At 43.4% G+C, this 6815-nt stretch overlaps 1 long non-coding RNA gene across 1 annotated transcript; it reads right to left on the bottom strand.

Moving 5' to 3' along the window:
* Positions 1-2111: 2111 nt before the first annotated feature.
* LOC125541182 lies at positions 2112-4134 on the bottom strand. The gene is made up of 2 exons (XR_007297454.1): positions 3862-4134; positions 2112-2410 (listed from the first exon to the last, which is right to left on the bottom strand). It is a non-coding gene; the product is annotated as an uncharacterized LOC125541182 (long non-coding RNA).
* Between the last annotated feature and the right edge of the window lie 2681 nt (positions 4135-6815).

Here is a 6815-nt window from a genome sequence, read left to right as displayed (position 1 = left end):
GACCACTCGGGATATTGAGAGACTAGACGAAGTCTTCAAACATGTTAGTTGAGTCATATTCAACCATCATGTTCTCCATGCCCAAAGGGTCTCGTGACTGCTAGATAGTCATGTTGTCGCTAGGTCATGGAAAAACACCGCACGAACAATTGACTTCCTAGTCGCTGTCAGGTTGAAGGTTGAAGTGAGATTCAAACATTTACCCTTGAGATTCTTTGTGTCCCAGGAATTGCTCATACGAAATAATCATTATCACGTTTCTTGCCCATGTCTTCCTTTACACGGTTTTATAGCCAGCACTAGATGCTAAGATCTGGATTGATATAATGCCTTATGATTTATAAGATAACATATTTTTTTGTTAGCAGTGTGACTCCAACCGGTAGAGGGGCACACGGGTCTTGGATTGCACGGATTATTTCAAGAGGCACAAGAGCGATCATGATGTCCATGGTCCATGTAGGGTAGTTGTGGCCATTGAGGGCGAATGCCTCAAATTCTCTAGCCATCAGTTACCTATATGGGTAAATCAGAGATAATTAATTTACTATGAGTAAATTAAAAATCATCATGGTTTATATTGTAATGAATTTTGCAAAATTAATGGAAATTTCAAGGAGTTGGCCTAAGACCATTAGTGTGAACTTTAAATTGTTAAGCATAACACTTTGTAGATATTCTCCAAAAGAAAATTAGGAGTAGATCTAGCAGCATTAGAGGAGTATAATTCGATGAAATCGGTAGATCTCATACTTCAAATGCCTTATGCCATGACTTAATCAAATATATGGGAGAGCACTTTAGCAATCATAATGTCAAAAAATGACAAAATGTAGGCTTAAACAGTAAAGGTAGATAATTTACAATGCAATAGATCTACACTCTACCATGTGATCCCAAAACATTAATTTGAAGAAATTACTTCGAATTTTGCATATCAATTGTTACACGTATTAAGCCAAAAGGTTCAATTAAGATGAAATGATTTTTATTTGCAAGAAATTAAAATCTCAATTGCAAACAATGGATGTAAATAATCCCAACATGTAGAATAACATAGAAATATATTACATCATAGTTTATTCTAGACTACAAGTTACTCTACATATATACACTACTGATGTAATGAATAATAATGATGTTGCAAACTTGAAGCTCAAGTGAAAAACTTGAATTGTATAGACCTCAAATCAGATGAGATGATCTTGTATCATGTTGCAAGATAATTTCATCGGGGTGAATTGATATTTTGCGAGAAAAAATTGATCTCAATCGCAATAAGATTGTTTTGCAAGAAAAAATATATTTCTCAGTCGCAAATCATACCAAATAGATATGTTGTCGGGATTGGCAAAATGACAAACTGATCATGCCAATTACAGTGCACCGGAGGGTTACACTGCTATTTATACTAAGCCAAAAATGCCTAAATGCAAGCAGCATAATACGTGAGGACAAGCCTCTAAACACGAGAAAGTGGAAGGATTATAACGCAAACATCCCACGTTTCCACTTCCTCGCGTGGATTCTATCAGGAATTTTCCCCAACTAGAATCAGCTGCGGAAGTGAGACATGCCGGAGCACGCACTGCGACGCGTGCCGGTCGCTTGAGTTGGGGCCGAGCGCTGGTCGCTAGCTTGCGTCTCCACCGCAGTCGGCCGCTCCGCCGCGAGAACCCGGGCCAGGTGCGGACGCGGTCAAGGCCGTGCAGGAGGGAGACGCGAGCGGCTTTCGTTGGCTGCCGCAGTACCTTTAGGCCTCGTTTGGCACAAATGGATTTGGGAGGATTTCGGAGGCGGGGATTTGGGAGGATTTGGTGAATCCCTCCCTTCCACCCAATCCCCTCAAAACCCCTTGAATCCCCAAAACCCCTCCATCCCCAATCCTCTTCGTTTAAAATTTCTGTTTGGTAGGTAGGGTTTGTCAAATTGACATAACATGGTGTAGAACATCTAAAAATTCAATCTTTACAATGTAACTAACTCCCTTATATCCTTGCTACAGAATTGTAAAGGCCACCTAATAAAAATGAGAAAAGCTGCTACAGGGGAATAATTTAGCAGTAGTTTTTCCCATCAGCAACATAATTTTGCATGACTCGAAATCAATATATCATCACAACAACATCATAATTTATCATAACAACATGACTTCGAATCCCGAATCCCAGGAATCATAATTTATCATGACAACATGATCTTTCGCAGCAACAACAGTTCATCACAGCCCCAACATAATTTTGCAGCAAAGATAACGCAACACAAGTACTTCTGGAATAGCTCAAGATCAGTTATAATTTCGCATACAGATATATCAATCTTTTGGTGTCATGATCATCTATCTTTGAGAATCTGAGAGAAAGTTATCCCTCCAGCTTGTTTATTGTTGCTTCTTTTGGTGCTTGAGAACCTGATGAAACAAAAAGAGATGAATATTAGAGTGCCTTCAGAATAACTTATAACTATAATTTTTGCTAGATGAACATTAGAGTGCCTTCTGGAACATAAGTAGGCCTGTAGTACAGCAAGTTTCAGGAATAGAACAAGCAAGGAGTATTGTACTTGTAGTAGGAGCATTGTACTACTAGCAAGAAACAAGCTGTATATATTAAAGCAAAGTTTCCAGCAAGCAAGAAATGATTTATCAAACTTAAATTGCTCGAAAACAGGATTGATTACAAAAGAATGGAATACAAGTCATCAAGTTTTGCAAGCTTCCAAGGAAGAACTGGAGAACTGTCACGCAAAATCTGGTCACATGTTAAGCAAGTGATTCTTCATGTTTCTGTCTCACAACATACCATGTGTTGGAGTATTTAACAGATGTAGTAGCACTGATTCATGTTTCTGTCTCACAACATACCATGCATTACACAGCAGTAATTCAGATGTTTTAATAGGACTAATTAAAAAGGGAAGCCAGCAGGTTACTGCAAGCATAGGAGCTAAGAGACACTAATTATTGGCAAGGGGAATAAGCTGCCTGTGTACGGGTATATACATGGCTTCAAAAAGGGAGGTCAGCTAGGTTAACCATTGGTTGGTGAGGGCACCTAATTAATTGAGCTGGCACTTCGAAGTCAGACCAATGAACTGGATAGGAAGAGTGCACCTAAATAGAGATCCTCACAAAAAAGATTTCCCTGACCACACAAAAAGGATTCCTGATAAAACAGCTGGCAAAAGCAAGTTCCTTGTTACACCAACTCACACAATTAGACAATAGCTACTGATAATTTGAAATTTGTCTCGGTGAAAAGCAAAAGCATGGAAGACGATGGTAACTAAAAATGACACGCAATTAGATGCGTGTTCGAGAGAATGAAAGAAGATGGTTAAAGCATGCACCAGTAGAGTCCAGACCACCGCAAATCTTCCTCGTGACTTGACAGGTTAAAGCATGTTATTTGTAAGTTCCTTGTTAAATCTGAATAGTCGCTGCTAATTAAAATGTCATTTTAGTTACCGAGATACTACTAATTTCCTTGATAATCAAAATGCCACTTTAGTTAAAGATACTGTATGTAGAAGATAGTCACATGACAGAGTTAGCATCTGTTTTGCCACTGGATCAGAACAGCAGTATAGAAAATAAGGCAGTGTAGAACAGCAGGCACAAGCTAACATCTGTTTTGCCACTGGATCAGAACAGAGCCCGGTAGCACAAACAAACAGATAGGCTAGAGGAGGCGGGCATTCTTGGCAAGCTAGCTGGCTGGCCTAGGGTTAGGGTCCATGTGGAGCTGGGGTAGGGGACGCCGTTCTTGGCGTGCTCGACGGTGAGGACGAGGAGGACGGAGGGCGTGCGGGCGGTGGCAGCCATGGAGAGGAGGGGGGAGGGGAGGGGCTGCGATGACTAACCACCAGTGAGAAGTCCAGTAGGCCGGAGAGATCGCCGGCGTCGAGTCGGGCGGCGCGGCGTCGGCGGCATCGTCTCGAGTCGGGGCGGCCAAATCCTCGAGGGCGGGCGAGATGATTCTGAACCGTGTGGGAACAGGTGGGTCGAAGGGGAATCGAAGGGGTTGGGCCGAGAAAACCCTGCCTACCAAATGGGCCAACGGGTATTCGGGAGGAATCTGGGCCTCGCGGGGAAATTTCGCTGAAAACCCCTCCAATACTCGCGAAACAAACGAGGCCTTAGGCGGCGAGCCGTAGTACGTCGTCTGCCGTCGCCTTGGGGGCCGTGGTCCTAGGCCGGGTCGAGGGGCTAGAGGATATGGTGCTGCCGCTCCACGAGGAGTCGTGCCGAGGGCTACGGCCTACGGGCACCGCCACGCCGCGCTGAAGCAAGCCAAGGGCGTCGGCCCACTTCCCCTTGCGGGAAGTCACGAGAGGACGCGGATGCGTCTTGCTCCGGGCCGAGCGCCATAGCAGGTTGCGCGCCCCCCGCCGTGTGCGCCGTCGTTGTTGGATGCGCTCCGGAGGGCGCTGCCTCGCTGCGGGGTGGGAAGCACCGCGCCGTGGGCGTCTTCGCATGTCGGCTGCCGTAGCGTCGCGCCGTGGCAAACTCCGCTGCACGCGCTTCGGAGGGAGGCATCGCGTCGGATGGCGTTCCCTCATCGTGACCTCGGCCGTTCCATGGCCTTATACTTACCGATTCTATTGGTTCTTCTTCTCTCCCGTGATTTCTTCGGGTGTTCGAGCGTGCTCGCCCCACCGGCTGGAGGGAGTGGCCTGCCGCCTGTTTCAGCGTTGCTGACGAGTCTCGCCGTGAAATTGCTCCGCCAGAGAGCATGCTGATGACGTGTTGAATGAGCTGATAACGTTTTGAATGAAAACGAGATGTAACTGAGTGAATGAATCAGGTGTTTTCTTTCCATTGATAAATTAGGTATATATACAAGTTAAAGTGCGCCTCGAGAGGGCACGGACATGAGGAAGATGCGTATGTACGGACACTGATGTCTATACAGGCAAAGGGACGCGACCGTGCGGGGCAAAAATGACAAATCTGGCCTATGGATGAAACTATTTCACAAACTAAACTGTGTTTGAAAAAATTTCACCCGACTGATCCTTTTGTGTAGCGCCCGACATCTAGGCGTCACACTACACTGTGCAACGTCTAGTTCTCAGGCGCTACACGTCTAGCCAGTGTCGCATCTCAGAATGTCTGAAAAATGCTAAGTCAATGTGCAACGCCTGAGAGGTAGGAGCTACACTATACAATGTAGCGCCTAGTGTATAGGTGTTGCACAACATGCAATATGCAAACTCATGCACAAAGTTAATTTAACACACAGGAGAGGGCAAGAAACAAAATGTGGAAGCAGACAAAAGAGCCTACTGGCAGAGGTACGCGCAGCACGTCTGGGCATGTGCTTTCATGCATGCATGCTGGAGAAAAAGTGGTACAAGTAGTATACATAATATATATGAAGATGGCAAGTGGATACAATATTTGGGCCGGGTCCACACCGTGCCATGCACGCATGGGCTTGCACTGTTTAGAGTGTGTCCACACCATAACGTTGGTGAAAGGTTTAAATATATCAGCCACTAGTGCAACGTCTATAAGTTAGGCGCTACACTGTATAGTGTGGCGCCTACCTCTCAGGCGTTGCACATTGACTTAGTATTTTTCAGGCAGCCTGTAGTGCAACCCTGGCTAAACGTGTAGCGCCTGAGAGCTAGGCATTGCACAATATAGTGTGACGCCTAAATGTTGGGTGTTACATAAAAATGTCAGTTGGGTGAAATTTTTTCAAACACAGTTCAGTTTGTGAAATAGTTTCGTCTATAGGTCAGATTTGTCAATTTTGCCACCATGCGGACACATGTGTCGGTACGATGCTTGGGCACTATAACCTATTTCTAACATGATCATGTACGACGCCTGATTGTATCTTGCACATTCTCTCGCAGAGATTCCTACCTTTTATGAATAAATAGAGACTGTTTAAATTTCAAAAAAAAAAACATGATCATCTAGTTTGTGACAATTTTCGGCAGTCTCCCATTAATGAAGCAGACAATTCATTTCTTAATTACTGTATGGTTATCAAAAAAAACTAGGAGGTGTCGAAATCTCCCATCAGAGGCAAGCATGGGAATAAAAAGTTAAAAGATCAAAAAGAATGACTTAATATCACTGATAGGTGTCCCGGATGGGTTCTTGAAAGAAAACAAAAAGGAAATTGCACCCGGGACTCATGAACACTTCTTGGATTAACAAAAGGACTGTGCTAACGACCAGTCGACTGGTCGTTAGCGACAGATCCGCACGATTAGTTCCTACGTGATCGCTATCTTCCCACGCTCGCTTTCCACTGATTTTTTTCCTTCTCTCAAAAACCGTGGTAAATCGCTAGTGGTTTTTTCTGGTTTTTCACCGCATAATATGAAAATAAAATAAAAGTGCCTGAAAGAGGATTCGAACCTAGGTCTATGCAATACCTATTGAGCCTAATAACCAACTAAGCCACCTTTTGTTGTTGTCTATTGTAGGCAAACAATATTATTTGAACCTTTCTTATTTCTGCCATATCAGAAAAAAAATAAAGTTTGGCTTGGTAACTTTGGCATGACCAGCGTGATAATTAGGGTATGAGCAACATGATAATTATACCATGATAAGGCTGATAACTACAGTACGAGAAGGTTAAGGCATGAGGAAGTATGGTAATTTAACACATAAATTACAGATGAAAGTGTTTAAAAAACTTTTTTCCCTTGGATGAAAGATACCATGGTGTTTAAAACGTAAGATATTAGTTATCAAATCTATGATGTATACATTATCATGCTTTTTACATAGAAATTACAGGGTGTATATTTTTCAACAATAAAAATTTAGGTCAAAAATTATAATGGCG

Source organism: Triticum urartu, chromosome 2 (genome assembly GCF_003073215.2).
Source record: "Triticum urartu cultivar G1812 chromosome 2, Tu2.1, whole genome shotgun sequence".
Taxonomy (NCBI): domain Eukaryota; kingdom Viridiplantae; phylum Streptophyta; class Magnoliopsida; order Poales; family Poaceae; genus Triticum; species Triticum urartu.
Note: the sequence above shows the minus strand (reverse complement) of the source record. Positions and strands in the feature narration are given on the sequence as shown.